Below are 17421 nucleotides of genomic sequence, written 5' to 3'. Positions count from 1 at the left end.
GAGCATCTATTAGATTTCATTAGTAGAATTCTTATCATGTTTTTGTATTACACTCCAAGCCTCCAGTGCAATGATTCTACAGCCCGCAATCCAGGCATTTCATTTTCTCCTTGCAAGCTGCTATTTTGTGGCCACTTTCTCCACAGTTAAAACAAAGGTCTGTCCTGTTTGGACCCCCGACACTCTGAACTGTGATGCCCTGGATGCTAACAGCGGTAGCTTGTATCTGCCTTATAGGCCCAGCAGGGACCCATCCAATTCAGATCCTTTCCTCGATTAGCTTGCGAGCTGTTCGAAGCGACGTGATTACTGTGACACTCTTGATCTCCCCGTATGCCGGCCTTATTGAGGTAATCTTGAATTCTTCATCATTACCAAGGGCCTGTGCTACTGCGTCTTTTATCTCTTGTTCTATGGCGTATGATTCCATGTCTTTAATATGTACCACACTACATCTCCCACCTTGTGAAATCAATCTGTAATCCCTGAACTAGAGTGTTTAATTCATCGTGCTTTTTAAGCAATATGACTCTTGGGAAATTGTGGACTTCATAATCTTGATTAAGTCGGCATAAGTCCTTCCTACCGCTTTCATAACTACGGTCCTACTCTCAGTTGCAGGGGGAGTGGCCCTCTTTACACTTGCCAATCCTAACCCCTGTTGTATGCTGCATTATGTTGTTGTGGCACAACCACTTTCACCGGTTCCTCTTGTCCTCTGTGCAAGTATATTAACATCTTCCTAATGTAGGAACCGAACCCACCACAAGGAAAAATAAAAACCAAAGACTTTGAGGTACGCATGCATGACTCTCCTAATTGAACTCAGGAGTACCAGAAGAGAACTTTGTTACTGCTCTGCTGAATTATAAATATACTCACCTGTGCTTCTGTACATCCATTTCCAGTATAGTTGATATGTTGCGTTCAGTGTCACCTGGCTTGATCAATGGGTCCACACCTTGAGCCCGGGCCAGGTCTCTGAAGGAACATCTAACCCCAGTTTCTGTTGCCAAGTCATTTATTTATCTGCTTGACCCGATTGATAATCTGAGCCAGCTATATCTGAAGGATGAGATTTACAAGCTCATCGTCAGTTACTTCCTTCTGTAGAATGTTGTTAACATTGACCTTTTTTGGCTCCTCTGTCTATGTGGCCTGTATTATTGTCATTATCGGTGCTGATAGAGCCTTAAGTCCATTAAATATCTTTGTCAAAGTCTTCTTGTGCTGGCCAATAAACTTAGGTAAGCCAGACCCGAGATTCTGTTTTAACACCAGCATTGCCAGCTCAAACTGGTGGGTTCTCCTCCTCCAAGGACATCGGCCTAACTCGTTTTTTGCCCTTGAAGTTGGACAATTTCTCTGCTTTCTGAGATTGCACACTTCCAGACATAGAAGACAACCTTCTCCGATTGACTGATCCAATGGGAGTAAGTGTTTTCTCTGCATTATGCAATTTTCTGCTTATAGTCAAATCCCGCATTTAATGAGATCCCACTCAATGGGTTTCAGGAGATAGGTAAAATGTATTTTCCTGAAAATTGAATAAAATATTCGCGGGGGTAAGGAAGATGTATCCGCCTAAAAATCAATTAAAAAATTTTGGGGGTGGGCAAGATTCGCCCATTCCATCTACAAAAAATTTTTTTTTATTATGTTGACTAACATTTTATTTATTAATTAGAAAGTTATTTTATTTTACTAATAAAATAAAATTTGTGTCTTTTGCTTATTATTATATTTTAAAACATTGCGAGACAAATATTGTTTAAACATTGTTACAAATTTTTTTGAACGATTTTTTCATTTAATTCAAGCTCTTTAACATTTTTGGTAAGTACAATAGAATTTTTTTTTTTAGATTATTTACAGCTTGTGATGTTTCAAAGAATGTAAGTTTTATTAATTTATGTTCATAATGAAGATAGTAATAGTTTTTTTCAAAATACCCCTAAAGTGCCTAGGATTTGGTACCAGGTATAGCATAATGGCTTAGTATTCAAACTGTTAATGATCCCAAAACATGGAAGTTACTTTATCCGTGTGTTGAATATGATGAATCTTGTTAAAAAAAGGCAAAATTCTGCTACTGGGTTAAATTTTTTTTTATTTTACATTACGCTTTCTAACTGCATTTCAAATTTGAGCAAAATATAATTTACTTTTCAAAGCTCTTTTCTAAAAAAAAGTCATTGTTTTTAATGAATATTTACAAAAATTCAACCGAATTTATTCAGAAAAAGAAAAATGACATCTATAGATAGTATTTTCTTACATTTACAGTTCCTTTCAAAAGAGGACTGAATTTTAATTTGTTGAGTACTTACTACAAGTGATGCTTTCTATTTTTAACTATTAGAAAAATGGAGCATTTGTTAATTGTCAGTAGTAAGTGTATATGTAAAACAATAAGCACAATTATAATACAAAAAGGTTATGCCTAAGTGTAAGTCATATTTTTTCAGTTTGTTTTTTTTTTTACACTATGAGTACTAAAAGAGCATTTCAGTCCTTTCGTTATTAACTTTTATGACCGCATAGAATTACTTTAGTCAGTTCTCTATACAAGTCTCTTTGATGAGACGGGCCTTGCAAGGACTGCAAGGCTGTTTGGGCCTTGCAGTCCTTCTTCATACATTCCAATCTTTGTGTAGTAATGAAAATGATCATGTTTGTGTTTTTCCTTGTGACTACGAAGCGAGTTTTTTTTCTCTTGATTTTCTTGTTTAATTTTATCTATCTGTAGTGTCTTTTGGTGCAAGACCAATTTCCTTCAGATCCTCTCTTATTTCTCTGATCCATCTGCATACTGTCTTAGTGTTTTTCAAGTCGATTGCACTGTACTAGCTGTTTCAGAAGTCTTGAATCCAAGGTATTTAGATTGGGTTACTATTTCAATTTTATTACTGTTAATGTATATATCTTTTAATCGTGTTGGTTTTTGGGGCATAATTTCTGTATTTTCGAATGATAATTTGAGGCCAATCTTATTTATAATGTTTTGAAGTTCTAATATCTGTGATTTAGCTTCGCTGATGTCGTTTATTAGCAGCGCCAAGTTGTTGACAAAACTAAGACAGTTATTTTTAATTTTTCGGCCTATTTCTATTTTGGGGATATTTTTTTAACCATTCCCTCACTGCCATTTCTTAGAGAGCAGCCGAATAATAGTTGTAAGAGCCTTGATGCAGTTTTGATTTCAAATGTTGAAAGAGCTTGCCCCTGAATTTTGCCGTCAACTTAATGTTTGTGAGGATTAGTTTTATCATGTTTATTAATTTGGTGTGTAGTCTTATGTGACTTAGAATTTTTAGAAGGGATTCTCTGTGGATGCAGTCATAAGCTTTCTTGAAATCTACAAATGTTATCATCATGTCTCTGTTTATTTTCCTGTTGTAATCCATTATTAGCTTGAGACTCATGATCTGGTCTGGACACCTCCTCCAGGGTCTGAAGCCTCCCTGGTATTCTCCTAGTTCTTTCTCGAGTTGTGAACCAATTCTGTTGAGGATGATTCTTGAAAGAATTTTGTTATGTTGTACTAGGAGTATGAGACTCCCCTGTAATTGTTAGGGTTTGTTTTGTCCCCCTACTTTATTTAATGGATGGATGAGGGCTGTCATCCAGTGTTCTGGTAGTTTGTTGAACCAGATGTTGATGAAGGACAATTTCTGCTGATGTTCCTGCATATTTCCAGATCTCTACAAAAGTCTGACCTCCTCCTGCTTTGTAATTCTTTATCTTGCTGGTGGTATTGTTGTTGAAGTTTAGAAGTTCTGTCGGTTCTTTGCAATTTATAGTTTTTTTGAAATATTTAGTTAGGATTTCCACATTATCTTTATTGTTATGAGCCAGTTTACAATTTTCATTCTTTGTTAATAGAGTTGGGGATTTGTATTTTTGGAGCTAATTTTTGAAAGTTTTGTAGTCTCTCACCTGTGTTTTATTGAATTCTTCTTCTATTGACTTCACCGTGTCTTTATGGTGTTGTCTTTTTATTCTCCTTAGGGTTCAGGTGGTTTCTTTTCTTTGTTTTACTAAGTCCTTGTTGTACATCAATCCTTTTATGGATCAGTACAATTTTAATTTTTTTAAAATTAAGTTTTGATTTTTTTAACTTAAGATTATTTAAATTTTGTGGAAGTTAAGGGGTCGAAAACAAGTATGTATGATTTTTGTAGCTAATTTTTTTCTTAAAGTCTTCCCTTTTTATAAAGGACCCAAAAAACTTTTAAAAATATAATTAATTATAATGTGACTTAATAATAACACAAGTATTACAACATATGTGCGTTTTATTAAAGCTACTTTTACATATGTGTACGTTTTATTAAAAAAAATATTTGTATATTTTTGTTTCATTAAACTGGAAAGATTGATAAGTGATAATCTTTAGGGTGTGGATCAGCGACTTTTAGAATGAAACTACAAGATTGCAGAACTTGTCATTTTGTGTGTAACATTTTATTCTCTCTTATGTTTCAGTGAGCATTTCATTTCTTTCACCTGTTGTAAATAGAATGGTCCCTGGTTTCACGACTATATTTATTTTATGTCATCACTCTCATGAAAAGTTACAGCTTCTTGATAAAATTTGAAATTTAAATACTGCTATGAATGAAAACTTCTAGGAAACAAATTATCAACTCTTGGTCTGTTAGCACTCCCATCGCACAGTAAGTGTAAATTAATTACAACAAACTTTGTCAAATGAGTGACAAATACAGGATGGAAAAGCATGTAAAATGAAAGTGATAATGACAAATGAAGGTAATAATAACCCTTTAGTTCAAAAAATGCTTGATAAAAATGAGCAGTAATAACAAAATTCATAATTTACTAAGTAAACCATCAAAATAACGAAAACACATATTTATGTCAGTAACTCTGTTATAAATACTTATGACAGTAGTAAAAATCAGTCTACTACAAAAAAATTTTTTAAATTATTTTTGTTACAAATACTAAACATTACTTTGTGTTATTACATTTAAACAAAAATTTGTGTTGAATCTGCTCGTCCTTTAGGTATCAGGAAGCATTGTAAATGTAATTCTCATCAATTTTTTTTTTTTACACAATTATATATATACAAATTCTTGGAACAATGAATATATTATTAAATATATATAACTGACTTGGAGAAAACACCAAACAGCAATTAGCTCTCCTACATTCTGTTTTATTCTGCCTGGTACCCTGTAACACCTACTAATGGATGATAATTAAATGAATTTTTGTAGCATGTGAAAAAAATGGCTCACCTGATCAGGACTCGAACCCAGAACTTCCAAATGAAAGACAGTGATGCTACTTTGAAATAATTTGATTTTATGAAAATCTTACCAAACCAAATCTTAACACATCTTTTTTTCATCAAAACTGATAAGAAAAGAATTTTTAAGTACTACTGTGCACGAAAAGGTTCTTTTGAAACCAATAATCTAAATTTAAAAAATGTATACAACTGGTTGATTTAGTGGGAAATATACAATTTTCATATACTACCTTAAATCATTTATTACAACAGAACATTGTAAAACAGCAATGCTTATTACCAAGAAAAAATAAATAATTCATAATTAAAAACCAATAAACTTTATAAATAAATATATAACTACACGATAAAAAAATTCAATGAACAAAGTGTAACATTACATCACTAAACTAATCATTCCACCTAGTTACATAAAAAGGGTCTTAATTTCCTACATTTTCTGATTTTTAACATTATGCAAATCATTGTTTTTTTTTTTTGTTTCTGAATGACCGAAGGATGGTCACTTCAAAGATTAAAAAAAAAAAAATAGATTACTTCTTGCTAAGAACACTGGTTGACTGTAAAATGAAATGTGAATGATAAAATGAAATGGACTGATGGTAAAGTAAAAGTAAACAAAATACTAAACTAATATATTTTTTAATAATATACAAATGTACAAAAATATTAAAAAAAAAAAAAACAATTATTTCTCATAAAAAAAATTAAGATGTTTAACATGCATTAATGTATTCTTAATTTATTAAATCATGTTATAATAATAATAATATATTAACAAACTGTGTTTAATCATAATCATCTACTTGTTGTTAACAATGTTCTAATAATTTATAAATCCAATAATTTCTTTTATTACAATAAAATAATAATAATATTCAAATAATTAAATAAACATAATTAAAATTTGTAATAATTATTATTATGTCCTAAATGCAATTTAAGCAACGATAAATCAAGCATAATTACATCGTCTACTGCAGTATAATTTATGTTATACATTATAAATTTACAGATAATATACTGATAAGATTATATGTTATATATTATCTGTAGAATTACAGGTAGAATATTGATTAATTATGTATACTGACATGTTTTTCCAGTTTGAAAAGTTTGGAGATAATGAGAAATAACTTAACGGATTTCATGCACTTAAATAAATGCAAAGGCATAAGGATTTGTTTGTAAACTCAAAACTTGGTTATACAGTAACCGTTTCTTGAATGGCCAGTTCTTAAATTTTAAATAAATTTCATATGAAATACTTCAAATGCTAGAATAATTCCAAGCTGTATGCAAATTCACTTAAAAATCCAATCGGCATCAATTTAATTGTTCAAAAGAAATTCCAGACATGTTATCAAAAACGTAATAGGACCACCAGAGGAACTGCCACAAAAAATAATATACAGGTCAAATTGAGGATTTTCTCATTTTGTTTTAGTTAAAAAAATAATCATGAGACAATGATACACATATATTTTTTGTTATAAAGCGTTCAAGATAAGTAAAATAAATACAATTGAAATTTTCTAAATATTTTATGAAATAAAATAAATTGTCTAATTCATGAACTACTTGGGGAGGTTATCACTTTGTTTGAAAATCAAATTGTTCTAATTTATAATGTAAATAACTAATAATTATAAATTATCTAATCAATTTCTAGAATTATTTTTGCTTGTTAAAAACTAGACATTTTATAATTTGAAACTTCCATTTCTCTAGACTTATTTTGAATACTTTTTATTGAAATATTTTATGTTCCTTTCATTTGTGGGTTGCATGCTATGATGTATTCTTTCATACATATTTATTAAATTAATTAATTGCATCTATGCGATGTATTATTATTTCATGACTATATAATTATACCGTACAGCTATATAACATACAGGGGAATATGCTGATCAGATCAAATTATGCATGTCAGGGGTTTTACAGATCTTGATATTTCATGACTTTCTCTAATCAAAAAACACAACTGTAGCATGGAAAAATTCCAGAAGGATATATGTATGTATGTTGGACTGTTCATAATTTGATATCTTCAGACTGTATAAGATCTGGCTCTATTATTTCTGTATATGGAACATGGGTAGAATTTAATTTTCACCACAATTTGTCTGGGAAGCAGTGAGATACAGATCACAAGAATTATTATCTCAAAATTTTAGTCAAAGGATACATTTTTTATACAATTTAATGCTCTTAGATAGCTAAGATACTTTCTGATTGTGTTCACTTATTTAACCCTCAATAAAGGATGGACAAAAACTTTTTTCTTTTTTATTGTTTCTAGATTCAAAGACACATTCTTGTACTAATTAGATGATATCATTACATTGTATGTCACTGGCTATGCATTTGGACAATTTTCATTCAGGGTGGAGTATAATAAGCCTGATTTTATTTGTATTGTTTTGCCCAATATCTTCAGACTGGCTTAAATGATTTTTATGATATTTTGTAATGACAAGCTATTTTTGACATTTAATTTTGGTTACTACAGGTTGAAAGGGATGATGAGATATGGTAAACATGGCACAATATTCAGGAATTTAGATTGGCAACTACAAAGTCCAGAACTTAACCCGTAGAAAATGTTTGATCAGATTAAAAAAAAAAACTATTGCTTAGATGGGACCATCAACATATGTAAACATGGGTTTGGAAACAACTTTTTTACAGCACGTTATAGCTTTCAAAAAAGTATGCCTTAATCTCTTACAATAAAGCCGTTTTATGGTTTTATGATTTTTGATCTGGAAAATTGAATACAACAGATTCCAGAATTATATCTTAATAATTTTTGAAAAAACATTTTAAAAGGCAAAAAAAATTTTTGTCTGATGTACCATAACTTCATTAAATTACCAGTAAACAAATAAATTTTACAAAACAATTTATAGGCATTTAATTCTAAGTAAATCTATGTAAGTAACATTAACTAAACATGAAGAAGAGATTAAGAAGATGGACTTATATTAAAAACAAAACAGATCATTATTTTTAATAACAGAATATTTCAAAAAAAATTTCTTATACCATTACTTTAACTTTCATGTTTTTATCTTGAAGAATTCACAAGGCAGTACGGTGTAAAGAAAGAACATAAAGATAACAACTGAAAAAAACTTATTTTCCTTATAGCTTTATGGAAGCCTTTGTTCTGTTTATTTCAATAAAAAGCGCACTGTTTTATGAACAATTTGAAAAAAAAGAAGTTCCTAGCAGGTTGATACTTGATTGTTAATTTTTTTCTAAAAGCATACATGTTTCACAAAAATTTCAATTATGAAAAAATTCTCTTTTCTACTGAGTTTTAGATCCTTAAAAGATTTTTTTTCTGGAATTTGCATATATTATGGGATATAAAAAAACAACAACAAAAAGCAATAATATTTGAGAAATAAATTATATTGTAATGAAATGTAATTTTCCTTGAACATTCTCAAGCAATCATATATTTTCAAAATTTGAAAAATTCCTAGGATGTTAATAACAGCAAATATATTGAGCAAGTTTTATCCAAGATGATGATGGGTTACATTTTGATTTTTTTTTTGTATAATTTGACATAGAATGATTCTGTATTTAGTCAAAATAAATATTAAGAAGTCATTCACTACATACTTTAAAATACTTTCATTCTGACTACAATTACTCTCTAGAAATTGAATCAAACAATACTATCTGGGCAGTTCGTTCAGGTACTTAAACGGTTTTGGAACTGCCGAGCTTCAAAATTTATTGAAAATCTACCACAGATGGTGTGATAAGACAAAGTATGCTACAAATCAAACTACATAACTTTAACGAACCTTTAATGAAAATCAAAAAGATTTAAAATTTTTTACTACTAAATCTTTTAGCTGTTTACAATATTTTTAACAGTAACATCCGAATTAAAAAAGGGTAATGTTTTGAGTTTGTTTACCTTCTTCAGACAGTTTCCATTTCTTTAATTTAATTCCTATCTGCATCTTCTAGATAAGATAGAATTATAATTGCCTTCTGCAAAAACTTCTATAGAAGCATTATTTGCTTTATAAAATTTTGTACCTCTTGGATATGGGCAATAATAGACTTCTGGTGTATGCTAATATTGGAAAATATTAAGAAACAGCTTTCAAAAAATTCCTTATCTGAGGTAAATCTAATTAAATTTTGTTAGAAAACCTTTTCATTCCCTGGGTTTGTTTAAAACCTCCTACTTGTGTGGTAGGTACTTTTAAAAAAGCTATTTAAAACATGCTGTGTTGTACTTTTTTTGATTTCCATGCCTAATAAATATTTAATTATTAATTCTTGTTTGGTTGTGTTTTTATTTTTGATATTAATTTTTGTTATACGAATAATTATTTAAGAAAACAAGTAGTTGAAATTATTTTCTTGATTAGTACTATAATGAATGGAGGTTGTTTAAAGAAACAATGTTCTATTTGGATATTCTTTTGTTATAAATAGTAGAAAGTATGGTAAGGACAAATGAAAAATACCTGAAAAATATTTAAAGTTAATTTACTCTTAACATAATTTATTTAATGATTTAGAGTTAATTTTCTCAATAAGGTCAATTATGATAAAAAGGAACTTCTCTAATTGTAATGGGTATACACCAAAACCAAAATGTGTAAAAGTTAGATTTTGATCCTGTAACGTAACATCTCTACTTGTTATGGGTATATACTTCATAACCAAAATAAATTTACTTAATGATTTTGTATAATTTACTCTCCAAGATTGGTTATATAAATATATTGAGTTAATCTTCTTGTCAGATTTTGATCATCTACAAAATTCCATTTAAAAACCAAAATGAAATTCTTCCTTGGTCATGGTTTATGTATGCAACAGTATTCTCTATCAACACTCTTGAGCAACCAACCTCAAAATATGAAAAAAATTCATAGAAAAAAGTACAGATCACAGGGCAAAAATCTTTTAAGATATTCTTATGAATAATATACTGAGTATTTATCAAAATCAAAGATGGTGGATTTAAATGATCTGGATACTACCATGCATTGACCCTACAATGATTGTAATAAATGAGAATAATTAGTATGAAAATTAGTTATGATACTGAATATACCTGTGTGATGTATGAATTACACAGCAAGGATCATAGATTGTGATCCCAAAGGCAAGGCTTGCCTGAATATCTAATAAAACTCACTTACCTTGCTGGATAAAACTCGGTATATTTGCTGTTATTAATGTCATACAAATCTTTCTGCCTTGTGAGCTATAATTTCTTTTTAGAATTTTTCAAATTTTGAGATTGGTTGCTCGAGTGTTCATATAAAATGTTGTTATAAAATATAAACCATGACAGAGGAAAGAATTTTATTTTGTGTTTTAAATAGAATTTTGTAGTTTTAGTTTCTTGAAGGATAAGGAATTAATTGCACTCTTTTTGGCTATGACACACACATACATGTACAAGAATTTTATATGTTATGGCACATGATCAAAATTTGACTTCCTTTTTATCATGATTGACCATGTAGAGAAAATTAACTCAAAATTCTTAATTAATCTCAATCTAGGAGAGCAAATTAACTCTCTCTCTCTCTCCGAGTACAGACACACTCAGGTAAGCTTTGCCTTTGGAATCACTAATCACTATGGTCCGTGCTGAAAAATGCATACATAACAAAGGTATATTCAGCATCGTAATTAATTCTTATAATAATTATTTTCATTTATTTCGTTGTAGGGTCATTTCGTGATCCAGATCATATAATCCACCAGCTTGAATTTTGATAAAACTCAGTATACTTGCTGTTATTAATGGCATAAGAATATCTTTAAAAATTTCTTGCCTTGTGAGCTATACTTTTATTTCTATGAATTTTTTCAAAATTTTTAGATCGGTTGCTTAAAGGTATTCATGGAAAATATCATTACATAAACCATAACAGAGGAAGGAATTTTATTTTGGGTTTTAAATAAAATTTTGTAGTTTTAGTTTCTTGAAGGATGAGGAATTGAAGATCATTTTAATTCCCCAAGGCTATTTTCTCGTAAACTATGCAAAATACAAAATAAATGACCTTCACTAAAGTTACTGAGATTGGAGGGGGGCACCTCATGGTGACCTTGGATTTGATCTTTATTTAAAGATTAACACATTTTTTTCAAATGGATTAACCTATTTTTGACCCCACCAATGAAAAGAGCAGAAAACTTTATATTGGAATATATGGTCATAATATCAAAGACCTTTTTCAGGGTGTTTCATTTTAATTGTCCCATGTGATTTTCTCGTACACTATGCACAGTACAAAAAAATTACCTACACAAAAGTTACTCAGATTGGAGTGTGTCCCACTCCATGAGTTGTCCACTCATGTTGACCTTGACTTTATTTTAAGGTTATCCAGCAATGAAAAAAGCAGAAAATTTTACACGGGAATATGTGGTCACATATATGATCTTGAAATGTTTTTGAAGGTCATATAGCTAACCATCAGAGATAGTGTTATACGGGTGATAGTCATTTTTATGTTCTTTCTCATAGTTTGCAAAAGAAATGGCCTGAATATAAATATTCCAGGAATAATGTATGACCTTAAAAAATGTGTAATGCGTATAACATTATCTCTGATGGTTGGCTGTACGATATTAAAAAAGATCCATGTCATATGGTGACCACATTTTCTGCTCTTTTCAATGGTGGGGTCAAAAATAGGTCATTCCATTTGAAAAAAATTGTGCAACTTTGAAATAATGGTCAAGGTCAAGTTGAAATCCAAGGTCATCATGAGGTGCCCCCCTCAAAAAATCTAAAAATAATATTATTCCTTCAAACAACCTCTATATATCATACTATCTTGAATAATCAAGATAATAATTCCAACTACTTTTCTTATTCATATAACAAAAATGAAGTTTGAAAATAAAAACACAATAAACAAACAAGAATCAATTAAAAATTTAAAGCAGTAAGTAGTTTTATGAGAATATAAGCAAAGTAAAATTAATTATTCCAGATGTGGGTGTATGTTATTTTCTTATACGCAGATTTTTGAGGATATATTTATAATTTAATTTTATTAACAGATCAAGACTACTCTATATTATGGTGTGGTAAAAAACATTACTATCTAGTTCATGTAAAAAGACTGAAGCTATAGTTAGTTCGACAAGAATGTTTTGTTTATAAATCCTTACGATGAGTTTGATTTGTTAATTATATGTCGTTAATATTGCATACATGATGGCCTTTATTTTGGAATAAAAGACCTTTCTTTATTTTAGTTAGTCATTTGATAATTTTAAAATTGTAGTCCAAGAATGATGTGAACCAGCTTGTAGATAGACTAATGAGTAAATTTTATGATATCACTGACTGAACTCCATACACCTTCATCCAGGAAAAACATTACAATAAAGTTATTAATCAAGAACATATGATAAATAAAGAATTAATAGAAAAACAATTTACAAACCTTCTAATATATGAACCAAAGAACAACAGACAAGAATTTACATTATAGAAATCTTAAGAACACAGATTACAATATAATTTTTTTATCTTAAGGAAGAAAATACAGAATAAACAGAATAAGGAAGTCAAACTAAAAATGTGATCCATAATAAAACTGTAAAGCTGTGGCTGAAAAGTAATGAACGCTATAACGTAACAAGAGAACAAAATATTGCCCAAAGTGACAGGTGTTACCATTTTGTAGTTTCATTTCCCTACTACTAACATTTCAAAACTTGTTGGCACATACACCCTCTCATTATCTATCACTCACCACTGTTATGTAGTTGAATATGCCTGCTATGTTAACACATCTAAAATAATGTGTAGCAATTGAATTTTTAACAGCAGAAAAAAGATTGCTAGTAACATTCATTAGCCTTTAAAAGCCATTTATGGCGATGAAACTGTCAGTGAAAGTACAATAAGAAAGTGGGCAATAAAAATTTGTGCGTCAGAAGCTAGTAAAGTGAATATTAAGACTGAACCTCACAATAACTGACAGTTTCAGTGACATAAAAACTACCAAAAGGAAGTGAATGAATTAATTTGACTAAAAATTCTGTGCGATACATACCAAACATTAATACACCTTAGGAGAAGTGTGTGTTATGTCTTCAACATTGATGGAGCTGATAATTTTATATCACAATAACACTCAGCCACATACAACCATCGAGGCTCAAACAAAGTTGAAATCTGAAATTCCATATTGGATGATAAATTGAAGGATGGAGTAAGATTATGGGTAAAGGAAAGACAACCAGCATTCTTCATTAATAAAATGTGAAAACTGATTCAACTTGGAAGAAATATGTTACCATAAATGGGGACTTATGTGGAAAAATAAATGTAAGATTTTATAGCGAAAATATACTTTTATGCTGTATTTATTTTACTTGACTATCTCTTTTTTATTTGCTAGTTAAGAGGACTGTGCTTTAGATTTCAGCCACTCCCTCATACAACTGGTGAAATAGGATTTTATAATAACCAATTACATTTATACATACTAACACACACACTAAAACAAATAAGAGGGCTATCTGAAAAGTAATCTATATTTTAAACATATTACATATGTGGGGGTGATGAAAATGTCATCTTAGCAAAGCAGTGAATTGCTTACTGTTATTGGTCTAATGAGTGGCAGAAACTAGAAATTTTTTTACAATTATTCACTTAATTACTCTCATCTAAAATTTGTATCTCAGTTAATTGAGAATCCCACTGGCTGATAGGTGTGCTCAATAATAAGATACCTGTTAGCCAGAACATTTAAAGTGGTTAAAATTCAACACAACTCTGCAAAATTTACAAAGAGAATATGAGAGGTATGAGAAAACAACAGTGTAGTATGTTCCTCTCAAGGAAGTTTCAAATCTTTATCAAATCAAATGAGCTTTAGCCTTTAAGAAACTACTAGAATTTAGAGGTAACATTTACTGTATTTGATTTTTCTTCAAATGAAATGCTACATTTTGCCAGTTCTCTATATTTATTTTTTTTTCAATTTTATCGAACCAGATGAACTAGCACCTTTAAGAAACATAAAACAGTGTTAAGTAGCTTTCATGTTGAGCTTTTTAACTCTCTTTTTTTCTGTTTAGTCTTCAGAACTACAGTAAGGTATTACTTCAGAGGATGATATGTATGAATACAAGACGTATAGTCTTGTACAGTCTCAGGTTGACCATTCCTGAGATGTGTGGTTAATTGAAACCCAATCACCACAGAACACCGGTATCCACAATCTATTATTCAAATCCAGATAAAAGTAACTGCCTTTACTACGATTTGAACCTTCTTTCAATTTTGAATTCAGCTGATTTGCGATGACGAGTTCACCATTACATATTTTTAACTGAAGGATAACATCTGTAAATATACAATATATAGAGACAGTAGTAGAGTCAAAATAATATTAGCCTCTGTGTAGACTGGAAGGTGATGTTATCACAATGAATAGTATAATAATAAACAGAAGAAATGAGGGTACGGACTACGTAAAATGGAGCTGGTTAATAGGCAGACTACGCCAGGAAGCTCACTTTAATCATTTATCTGAGCAAATTGAACATTGTAGTATCATGTAAATAAACTATAATCGAGAGATGCAAATGAAATGTTATTTTGTCCATCGATGCAAATAGTGTAGTACATTTAGAAGTAGATGGTCCACAATCCATGATGAAGAGAAAGGCCAGTAACCTGTTGTAAATGATGAACCATGAGAATTAAAAAATTGACAATACAGCTAAAGATTTTAGAGAGCTTTTTCATAAGTTTTCTTAGATTAATTAATTTAATAAATTAATAACATCAATACTAATAAAAAGAAAACAACAATGAAAGAAAGATTTATTTTTTGTTATCAATATAAAACTGTTATAGTTAGGAGACATATAAATTAGTTTAAAACTTAATATTATAACACAATTCTGTTTCTTGATGTTTAAACCTAAAGTACCTCTTCTTATCAAAGAACTATAGTTAAAAGTCAATTTAACATGCGTCCCAGTTGGTTGTTCTTTTATGCTAAAATCTTATTTGTATCTTAACAAAATAAATAAATAAAAATACATTTAAGCATATTAAAATATTAAGTTTATTAAAAATGATTAATTTCAAATTATGGTAGTAACTCACAAGATTAACAATAAAAATGTAACATTTATTAATAAAAATTCAAATTTAACAATATGTACTGAAGGTAATACATATAAAAAATATTTTTGACTATCAAAAAATACGATTCATCCCACACTCTTCTTCTCATACACTGTAGAACTTTGGCTAAATAATGCACATGATACAATCAAGTATAAACTATGGTTTTAATTTGAATTTCACAAATAGAAAAATTTCAGTGTATACTAACCAATTTTATCCTTTATCAATTTCTTTTTTCCTTATTTGTCTACAGAATGAGTAAGGATATATCTCAAATTTAGCAGCTACGTTAATCGGGTAGGGCAACAAATCTTGAAGAAGATTTATCATTTTAAGCAATGGTAAACTTAAAACAGACTACTTACCTAAGATAAAGGGATAGAGCATTTATTCGCATCTATTCACACAAATAACATTTCATTTTCATACTTCAGTTATTATTTACTTACATCAGATTGCAGTGTACAGTTTGCTCGAATGAATAATTATAAGCTTCTTGGCGTAGCCTACTGTCCACCTCTACTTTATGTATTTATCCTCATTTCTTTTGTTCATTATTATACCATCCTTTGTGGCAACATCACTTTTCATGTACACAGAAGCTATTATTAGTTTGACTCTGTTACTGTCTCTATTTATTGTATATTGACAGATGCTATCCTTTAGTTAAAAAGTTCAACATGAAAGCTATCTAACACTGTTACTGTTTCATCAAGGCTTAGTTCATCTAGTGCGATACAATTGAAAAAATAATTAAGAGAATTGATAAAATTTAACATTTCATATGAAGAAAAACCGAATCCAATAAAAACTACCTCTAAATTCTAGTAGTTTCTTATAGGCTATAAGAATTTGATAAGATGTGATTTGAAACTAATTCGAGAAATGACAAAAAAAATCCAAGTGAGTAAAAGGTAAATACATCTCTATGACTGAGTCATGTACAAATAAATTCAACTCAAATCATTTTAATAAATAATTTACCATTTATTAGCTACAAAATAATTTATAAATAAAATTATTTCTATCATGAACAAAACAAAGAGGTACCTATATAGAATGAAAAATAGCAACATGAATTTTACTCTAAATAACAGCTGACAACATTGTATCGGGGCATATAATTGAGACAAGCATGAGTACCCACTATTTTGTTATACCTGTAATACAATGATAAATTAACAGAAATAAGGTAAATAAGGTTAAGTAAAAAAATATATTATTTTTTTACTTAAAAATAACAATGTGTAATACAAAAGCATAACTTCATTGAATTTTAAACAACCTTGCAGCATATAAGGATCAAAGTTATTAACAGAGCTTTAAGGACAATTAAGGAATTTAAAAAGTTATACATTTGAAGAGGTAATATATAACTACAGGAAAGTACAGTTAAGAGTCCATTATAATAAATATGTATTATATAACAAGAACAAACAGCGTACAGTTTCTCTACATATCAACTGTCACATATTTTAAGAATGGAGTGCATAACAAAAATAACAACACAAGAAATAAGCTTAACTGGTAATAGAAAATAAAAATAAAAAAGAAAGGGGATGCTATAATTTTTTGTGGATGTCAGTTAGCCTTTTCAATAAATTGCCACATGAAGATACCATTAAAGCAGTCCAGACCAAAAATATATGATTGACTACGGAAAAGCCCATTTTATTTATTAGAGAATATTTTGCAGGAAGTAATGTGAAAAATTCACATTAATTTAATGTAAATAAGTACAGAGTTGTTATATTAAAAGCTGATATAACAATTCTGTAATCCAACAATTGTTTAGTTTTATATTGGTTACTTTCTTTTATTACTGATAAATGCATAACATGATGGGATATCAAGTTATTCATTTATCATGGATTATTATTCTGGATATACTGTTATATACTGCTATCGATTTTATACTGGCCAAAGAATAAAGTACATTATTTTATTAATCACTATAAGAATAAAC

The 17421-nt window shown here is 29.5% G+C and overlaps 1 protein-coding gene across 2 annotated transcripts in view; it reads right to left on the bottom strand.

Moving 5' to 3' along the window:
* Nucleotides 1-5884: 5884 nt before the first annotated feature.
* Dcr-2 (Endoribonuclease Dcr-2) overlaps nt 5885-17421 on the bottom strand; it is a 211257-nt gene continuing 199720 nt past the window's right edge. The window contains exon 30 of one of the 2 annotated variants that reach the window (XM_075371190.1): nt 5885-16615. The gene's annotated coding sequence lies outside the window, so the exon portion shown is untranslated. The remainder of the gene's footprint in view (nt 16616-17421) is intronic. The other variant, XM_075371191.1, reaches the window with a different exon arrangement.

This window comes from Lycorma delicatula, chromosome 7 (assembly GCF_047948215.1).
Source record: "Lycorma delicatula isolate Av1 chromosome 7, ASM4794821v1, whole genome shotgun sequence".
Taxonomy (NCBI): Eukaryota; Metazoa; Arthropoda; class Insecta; order Hemiptera; family Fulgoridae; genus Lycorma; species Lycorma delicatula.
This window is presented reverse-complemented; position numbering and strand designations above follow the sequence as displayed.